Source organism: Neophocaena asiaeorientalis, unplaced genomic scaffold (genome assembly GCF_003031525.2).
Source record: "Neophocaena asiaeorientalis asiaeorientalis breed wild unplaced genomic scaffold, Neophocaena_asiaeorientalis_V1.1 scaffold39, whole genome shotgun sequence".
Taxonomy (NCBI): Eukaryota; Metazoa; Chordata; class Mammalia; order Artiodactyla; family Phocoenidae; genus Neophocaena; species Neophocaena asiaeorientalis.
This window is the reverse complement of record NW_020175670.1, coordinates 8,151,451-8,160,790: the sequence shown is the minus strand read 5'-3', so window position 1 is coordinate 8,160,790 and position 9,340 is coordinate 8,151,451. Positions and strand designations below refer to the sequence as shown.

Here is a 9,340-nt window from a genome sequence, read left to right as displayed (position 1 = left end):
CAAAAAAAAAAAAAAAAAAAAAAAGGCTGATTGATTAAGAACAAAACCTGTAACCCCAAATGACCCCTTTCTACTATAAAATGAGATTTGGGGGAATTCCTAACATCCTCCCTGGTGCATATATTCTGGGTTTCCTGGTTTTCAAGAGCTGAAAACTGTAAAATCAGCTTTTCCACTTCCTTAGCATAAGCTGTTATTGATCATCTTGTTTTCAAGGCAAACACACACACACACACACACACACACACACATACAGGAAAATTCAAAATCAGAATCCAATGAGGCACCCCAAAGAGTGAAGTTTGCTGTATATAAAATTTTTTTTACTATTTTAATTATTGTTTATCAAATTAGAATTTGGCAGTAAACATCACTTTTCATAAAGACATTACTTATATATTAACAAATCAATCGATTCATTCAGTCTGGTAGCTTTGTAAGAATCCATGACTTCAGTTTTTCTAGCTCAGCTTCACTTAAGTCATGGTAAACACTTGGGAAACTATGAAACTTTGTGCTCACTCCTAGAGATTTTAACACTGAGTTTGTCTCTTCACCCCAAGAATGAAGAACTAACTCATCTGCAGTACCATGACACTGAAATAATTCCGGAAAAACACCATCACTTTTCTGAAGACGTTAGTAAACAGCAGATGTCTTATTCAGAAAACTGGAAAGAGCAAGTACTCCTGCCACATCTTGATGGTTTCTGTGTGCTAAATGCATTGCCACACACCCTCCCGTAGAAAACCCTCCTACTGATATTCTGTTCTTCTTGATACCACTTTTTACTTCACCGTCAATCAAATCTGTAAGCACCTGACACATTCCATCAATTGATTCAAGGTGCTCTGGGTCGTCATTAGATATTTTAAATCTGTCAAACCATACATTGGAGAGTCCTCCTTTCAAAGAAGTATATGGCCTGGGAGGAGCTGTTAGATAACTTTTATGTGTTGGAATGTTAAATCTTGATTTAAAACTTGCTTGATCCACGTTCTCAGTCCTTGTCCAGAATCACCTGAGCTGTGCAGGAAGATCAGAGGGGCGCTGTGCCTTGCAGCCGGCAACCCATGCAGCGAGGCAGGCGCCCTGAACCCAACAGAGCCGCATGACTGCCGCCACGACCCTGCTGCATATAAATTTTAAGAAGTTTAACCAGGACGTGAAGGAAAGATGGAACACAGATGATGACAAATGACTCTGTTAAAACTGAATCACACAAGCATGCCCAAGGTGTGGGGAACAAAGGCGCTGACCTAAGTAAATTTGGCAAACAGGCTTCTGGCTGGATTCTCTAAGGCTCACAACTAGAAGAATAAGTACACAGCATACTGCTCTAGTTGGAAACCTATTTCTCACAGGGGTATGTGTTCAAACTACTTTACATGTCTGCTAGGGCTGAGACATTGTATAAACATATTATAGATTGTAAGAGCCAGGTTTCTCTACTGTTGGAGAAAAGTCACAAAGAAGGAAAGTGGGAAGGTTAAAGGGAACCCTGTAGAGCTAAACTGGGGTCAGAGGCAGCAGTCATGACTCATGCTTTTGTTCTAAATATAGTTACATAAATAAAGATGTGTGTATATGAATGGGTTAGTAGTGTGTGTGTGTGTGTGTATGTATATGTGTGCCCAGAAGCAGTAATACCCCAGTATCAATGAGCACACCCAGTGCTCTGATCTCTATTTCTAAACACCATTCTCCAATAAAAGGAACCGGGGCTCCTTGATTAGTTAGTGGTGGATTCCAAGGCTAAGACAAGGAAAACAACATGAGAAGATGAGCCTGGAGCACCTCGTGGTTCTAGAAAGTGAGAAAGGGCAAAAGGGATAAAGAGGAAGGGAGAAAGAAATAAAGAGAAGGAGCCATATCAAAAGGACACAGGCACCAACCTGAAAGAGCCCCTCCTACAGTAAAAACAGCTGCAGGCAAGATCCACCAATGGATGGTGTAGTGGGTTGAACTGTGTCCCCTAAAAAAGTATGTTGAAGTCCTAACCCCAGGTTCCTGTGAAGGTGATCGTATTTGGAATTAGGGTCTTTGCAAATGTGATCAAGTTAAGATGAAGTCATCCTAGATTACAGTGGGTCCTATATCCAATGACTAGTGTCCCCATGAGAAGACGAGAGGACAGAGGCCCACACCCAGGGAAGACGGTCATGTGAAGACGGAGGCAGACAATTGGAGGGAAGCAGCTACACAGCATGGAACGCCAGGACTGCCAGCAACCACCAGGAGGCAGGAGGGAGCATGGGACAGATTCTCCCTTGGGACTCAGAAGGAACCAAGCCTGCAGACACCTTGATTTCAGACTTGTGGCCTCCTGAACTGTGAAAGAATAAATTTCTATCGTCTTAGGCCACCCAGTTTGCTTTTTACAGGAGCCCAAAGAAAATAATACAGGTGGTAAAATTAAGGGGTGAAGCAGAAATAGGGTATGTGCCTAATCTCAAAATATCTCCCCTCAAATACTTATTAATTACAAAGGGAAAAATAGTGACTTTACCAAAATGAAAGCTGGTGGCCACCACCTTGACTAAATGGTGGAGGTTGACATCACTAGCGATACACAGCGACATCGTGGCCTCCCCCACCAGCCCCCGATACGGAGCAATGGGAAGGGTGTCCTTTGCATAATGCAAACCCTCAGCCTAGTCAGGAGAAACAGCTGGCACACTGAGATTGAAGGGCACTCTACAACATGACTGACCAGTACATGCTATAACACGTCAAGATCATGAAAAATAAGAAAAGACGGAGGGAAAATCACAGGTCACAGGAGATGTAGGAGGCCGAAACTAAATGCAGTGGGAAATCTGGAACAGAACAAGGATGGTAGTGGGATAATTGGTGAGACCGGAATAACGCTGTGACTTAATTCGTAGTATTATGCTGGTGTTAATTTCTTAGTTTTTTTTTAAATAAATTTATTTATTTTCATTTTTGGTTGTGTTGTGTCTTTGTTGCTGCGTGCAGGCTATCTCTAGTTGCAGCGAGCAGTGGCTTCTTTCGTTGTGGAGCATGGGCTCTAGGCGCACAGGCTTCAGTAGTTGTGGCACGCAGGCTCAGTCGTTGTGGCGCACAGGCTTAGTTGCTCCGCGGCATGTGGGATTTTCCTGGACCAGGGCTCGAACCCTGGTTCAAATCCCCTGCATTGGCAGGCAGATTCTTAACCACTTCGCCACCCGGGAAGCCCTAATTTCTTAGTTTTGATCATTGTTCTGTGGTTATGTAAGATGATACCATAAGGGAATGTGGGGTGAAGAGTATACAAGAACTCTTTGTACTGCTTTTGCAACTGTTCCTTACATCCAAAGTTATCTCCAAATTTTAAAAATACTAATCGAGGGTGAGGATGGCATTACTATGGGGGGAAGGAGGAATCCAATGGGGAAAGTCAGCCAAATGATCACTTGACAATTCAGACGTAAGAAATCAGGCACTGCGATATTAAGCTTGACAAATTATACCAACCACAATTGTACTTTCAGTACCCAAGGCACCAACAATTGGATCATTCAAAAACAACTCACTGTGTTTAACGTTTTTATTTTTAACTCTGCTTTGGTAGTACAAAAGTCATAGAAGTACAAACCAGACAGTTAAAAATACATTTGACACTCGGTGAAAAATTTCCTTTACAAATTTTTACATTGAGGTGGTAGCCAACTCATTTATTACATCAGAAGTTAGTCCATCATTAGTGTTTTATACAGTAACTTTGTTGTGGGTCTCCAAGCCTTCTAAAGGAGGAAAAACACAAAAGGCCTGTAAACATCTGTTGCTTTGGGGACACTTAAAGATTCTTATTAGGTAATATAAACCTGTAAAAAGCATACATGTTGAAAATACTGAATGCTTAACTTTTGGCATATTTGGAAGCCAGTCAGACAACAACTGCTCAAGTATTAGAAAATAGTTAAAACGTACTCTTGGTATAAATACAATTTAAATATTTTGAGTATCCTCTTGCCTGTTGTATTGCTATTTAAAAAAAAAAGCGATCTGACCTGAATAAAATTATAAAATAATTAAAGCTGAAGAATATCTTACACTTTATCCCTCACCATTCCGGGGGCATAATACTTTTAAAACAAAAAATGATTCCTCTTTATAAAACTAAAACTATTGGTCTAAGACTGCACGCATATTATTTACACTAACACACACCCCCAAAACTCCTATATTGCTACTTTCTGGACCACCGTGAAATTTATTTCCATATTGCCTTCCTCGGGTCTACTGCGTGTATGCATGTACACATGTACAGCTTTTAATTAGCTGTCAGCAAAAAGTCACATGAAATTGAACCTACCATTCATTTAAAGGTTAGAAATTTTTAGTCTGGTGCCAGAAAAAGAATGGATACTTTAAAGTACATTTTCGGGCTTCCCTGGTGGCGCAGTGGTTGAGAGTCTGCCTGCCCGATGCAGGGAACACGGGTTTGCGCCCCGGTCCGGGAAGATCCCACATGCCGCGGAGCGGCTGGGCCCGTGAGCCATGGCCGCTGAGCCTGCCCATCCGGAGCCTGTGCTCTGCAACGGAAGAGGCCACAACAGTGAGAGGCCCGCGTACCGCAAAAAAAAAAAAAAGTACATTTTCATGGGAATCATATTTTGGGAGTCAAATGAGAATTGTGCTTTCTTTCTGAAATAAAGGAAGTGCCAAGGCACCATACCAACATGGAGGCAGGTCTTGAAGATTTCCCTGTACCTGGACTCCCCAACCTCTTGGCCCAGACCTCCCATAAATGTACTACTACCTTCACCTCTGGGTTCTTTGAGGTGTTTTGTAAACTGTAAAGCTTTTTTTTTTTTTTTAAAGTGGGGTATTCCACACCTACAGGGGAAAGTAACCCTCAAGAATCCTTTAAATAATAGACACTAGCTACAAGATGGAGAACAGGAAGAACACCAAGGAAAACATACCAGAGGAAGGTGTGGGTCCATCTTGCACCTGAAGTGGAGATTGGCTTGTTTTGTTTTAGCCTTGAGTAGTCAAAACAAGACTTTTTTTTTAGTGACTTTAAACCATTTCCCCCTTTATTCAATGGCTAAATAAGATTTGCTTAGCTTGAGTTAAAACAAACAAAAAAACAACCAAAACTCTCAATATTTTATAAGTGACCTAGGACTGGCATGCTGGTAGCAGATCAGTGCTGATTTCTCGTCTCTGAATCCAAAGTCTAGCATCTGGTTCCCTCTGACTCCATGATCTCTTGGGGGATCAACTGCCCAGGGTTAGACTATATCTTCAAGGAGCCTTCACCACCAAAGATTCATCTTTTATCTTTTGTAACAGTTAAACTGTAAGAGGATCGTCTTACAACCAGTAGCAAAATGAGATCTAAGGGTTGGGGGAACAGAAGCACAGGCACACAGACATGTGTGTACATACATACACACGCACACACAGACACACACACCCTGAGCATTAGCTCAGACTACACACATATAGTTCACAGACACACACACCCTGAGCATTAGCTCAGACTCTACACATATAATTCCACTGTACATAGTTATCATACTGGAAAAATTGCAGTGTGTACACCAAGGCCACAGACGGGGGATTGGGAGGGGTGGTGGTTGGGAAGACAAAAACATGAGCTCTTTTCCTCCCTGGAAATATAATAAATGTTTCATCAGACATTTTTAAACCAAAACTTGTTTCAAAGCAAAACTGAATTCTGTATCCAGCACAGCAACAGTATTCCCTTTTAGCTTTCATCCACATGCCTGCAGACTCCACCATAGAAATTGTATAAAAGATAAAAAAATAATTCCCTAGGCAACTTTATATGTCATAAGTTTTCAGTCTCTTAGAACTCTTCAAATAAAGTCACTCCTGCAAGAGAAAACAAAAAAGGTAAAGCTTGGCAAGCATCATATCACATGTTAATCTGGCCTAAATATTTAAGAACACAGAGGAATTGTAATCCACCCTCACCCCGTCCCACCCCATCCCACTGCATTCCTTCCCCCACTACACATTTCTTCTTTGAAATCAGTCTAAGGAAATTTAAGCACGAAAATTTCCAAAGGACCTCTTTATTGAGGTTTTATAAACCAAGAAAGAACAGAACTTGGGAACCACAGTAGACTGACGGCATCAGTCTGGTTTAATACAAGTTTCTGGGGTGACTGGTGGGCATTCTCCCTGTGAGTCCTTTAGCACTTGTTCTCAGGAACCTGTTCCTTAACTCTTCAGCTACATTCTGTCAAGTCATGAGCAACAGGGTGAACGTGGTCAGTCACAAGGAACCCTGTATGTTAGGTAATGTGACTTTCCCAGGCCACACCAAATTGAGTTAACTTTGCATCTCCATTGAGCAAAGGGTGCAGCTTGGCTGGGACTTCACTGGGCAAGTAAGAACACAATGATAAAATGCTCAATCTTCATTGTACCTTGGAAGGCTCTGTATTATATTTTTAAGTTCTTCTAGCAATTGGCCCATGTCAACATCTGTGTTTACATTACAAATGAAGCCCCCTATAAACCTGCAAAATAATTTTTTATTTTTCAAAGTTTTGTGTTTGTTTTTTGTTTTTTTACGGTGGTCTCATCTACGTGACAGTTATGTACCCCTTTACTTTCCTGTTTTGAAGACCCAGGATAGGATTAAAATTCTACAGTTGACTGTGTATTTTGAAACATACAATGCAGGCAAACCTACACCAGGTTAAGGAACAAAACATTCTCTTGTCTCCCCAAATTGTGTTTCCTATAAATGCTAAACAAAAACAGAGATGAAACCAGCTTACAGAAATATGAAGAAATAGCAAAAAGTCAATAGGTTGTCTTCACTGAAGTATTACTTTGTACTTATTTTATAGCTCATCCTTCACATGTAGCCTAATATTATCCATATTATCCTTTTCTGTCACTATGTCATTTATAATAATCATAGTGTGTGTGTGTGTGTGTGTGTGTGTGTGTGTGTGTGTGTGTGTGTGTATACGTGAAGGAGAGAGAGCCAGAGAGGGATCTCCCAAACTAAATGGGTTGGGGAAAGGACCCTTACCCCCTTAGCTGAAAGGGAAATAAAGCATTGTCCTCTAAAACAGCAAGAACCAAGTTCTTAATTATAAATGAATAAGTAATTCCCTGCTCTGCATTGCTACAACCGAGCATGGCTAAACTACAGATTTGTACAATAAAACTGAACAAAGTCAAGTCTGGGAATACTGTCATTTGAGAGTCAATTAATGTGGAAGACACTAGCAGGGAAAAAAGTAGAAAAGCCAGAGATGGAAAAATAGAAAAATTGTCCTAAGAGGAAAAAAAAAAAAAAGCTAAAAGATAGGAGAGAATTTTCTCAGTAAAACTTCAAACTAGGCCATTATCTAGAAAAAAGGTGTTCAACTACTTTTATGTCTCCTCTTTTTATCAGCAGCTCCTTTAGACCTGGACTGTTTTGCACCAAGGAAAACAAGAAGGTCAAGAGCAAGGGATGTCAGAATGAAATGTTTCATCACAGTAAGAGTTTTCATCCCAACATAGTAGAACTTCCCATTTAGAGTTCTTTGCACAGGTTTGACCAACTTTAAGGAGTGGGCATGTAAGACCAAGGATGGGCTACGAAGGGGGGGTCTGGAGCCAGTGGCCTGTCCCCAGACGCAGACCCCTGTGACTAGCTGTTGAACCTTGGCCTCTCTGCAGCATCCCACATAGGGCTGTTGGGGGTTTTACATAAGATGATATATGTACAATGCTTAATACAGGGCCAAGCAGTCAGTACCCTCCTAAAAGTTAGCTATCGTGACCATTACCAGCATCCCAGCACAGTGGCTCTCTTCCACAATGGCTTTCTGCAGCTGGTTAAAACTGCACTGCACACAATATCTTTGAAAGAGAATGTGAAAAATACAAAATGCTGCTTAAAATTCTTCATTACTAATACCAGAAACAAGACAGAAAAAGAGGAAAGTTAGCCTTTTCAGGCTCTATTGAAAACTACCCAGCACAGATTCACAGTTCTGGGCTCTCTGTCTTCACACACACTTAACAAAAGGGAAGCTTTGACCAGCACAGCAGCTCTCAATTTCCAGATAAATACCTGTCTTATCTGAGTGATAATCTAGAGGAAAGAAGATACCACATTTTGCACAGCTTGTAAATTTCCAACTGCAGCCTTATTTCTGGGACTGCGTCATGGTGCATTTGACAATGTTAAATTTCTTCTCATTTCATTCTACAGCTGTGAATATGACCGTATTGATAAACAAACACATACTTTAAAATAGTATTTCTTTACCACAACACATTAATATTAAAAGGTGCCTCCTCTACAGGCACACAGCAGTCAGAAACTAGGAGCAGGCTGGCATGAATGCTAAGGGAAGGCTAGCAGCGTGGACCAGAGGGAGAGAAAACACTCCACCCACCTGTTGTTCTCAGGTCGCATCACCAGGGAACCCCACCATATTTAACAAGACTGATCTATCTTTTCTGAGTGGGATAGGGTGGGGAAATTTGGTGATTACTGTCTTACACAAGTGAGTGCTCAAGCTGGGAGAAATGAAGCAAAACTTCCTTACATTGAAAAGACGATTCAGAAATCCCAAGTGTGACCACATCCACCATAATAACAAGACTGATGGAGAGAAATTAAGAACCTCAGAAAAAATGTATCTGGAAAGAAAAGGTCATCTTTTTCTCTAGAGTTTATTGCTTTTTACACAATTCTAATTAGATAAAGCTAGAATTCCATTATGGTGTTAAGGTTCCACAGGAGCCACAACAGAGCTTTGATTAGGATGCATATGTGCCTTGTTAAAAAAGGATTCTCTAGAAAAAAGGATCTGGTCCCTTTAAAAATGAGAACCATGTCTTAAGAAACTAGAAGCCTAAACAGATTAACGGACAGCGAACACTAAGACCTCAAAGGACAGGGGATTAAGGAAGGAAGGCTATCTGATTAATAACAATAGTGGCTGACATTTACGGAGTGCTTTCTATGCACCAGGCACTGCAGTGCTAAGCGCTCCAGATTCAGTAACTCAATTTTTTTCAATGACTCCATGAGTCAATGACGATTCTCATTTTCATAAGTAGACACTGAGGCTTGCAGGTTCAATAGCTTGCCCAAGGCCACGCAATTAATAATAAGAAAGCAGTGATTCCAGCCCAGGCAGTCCCACCTGGAAGCCACAGTCGCCGCCACACCAATCACGCGGAGATATCCACCGAGCCATGAGGTCTTCTGCGGCCTGTCCTTCTCTGCTCTTTCCTGAATAACGCCAATGGGAAACTGTGCACGCCTTGTAGTTTTGAATTTTCTCACATGAGATTTAGATCTTACTGGGAAGTCTGAAGGTTGCTCTTTCCTGAGTTA

The 9,340-nt window shown here is 41.2% G+C and overlaps 1 protein-coding gene and 1 pseudogene across 1 annotated transcript in view; both read right to left on the bottom strand.

The window, feature by feature from the left end:
• Positions 1-420: 420 nt before the first annotated feature.
• LOC112390648 (lysophospholipase-like protein 1 pseudogene) lies at positions 421-2,582 on the bottom strand (annotated as a pseudogene).
• A 1,928-nt stretch (positions 2,583-4,510) lies between these two features.
• The window catches only part of RELL1 (RELT like 1), a 59,681-nt gene continuing 54,851 nt past the window's right edge, over positions 4,511-9,340 (bottom strand). Inside the window, exon 7 of the mRNA XM_024731702.1 lies at positions 4,511-5,850. The gene's annotated coding sequence lies outside the window, so the exon portion shown is untranslated. The remainder of the gene's footprint in view (positions 5,851-9,340) is intronic.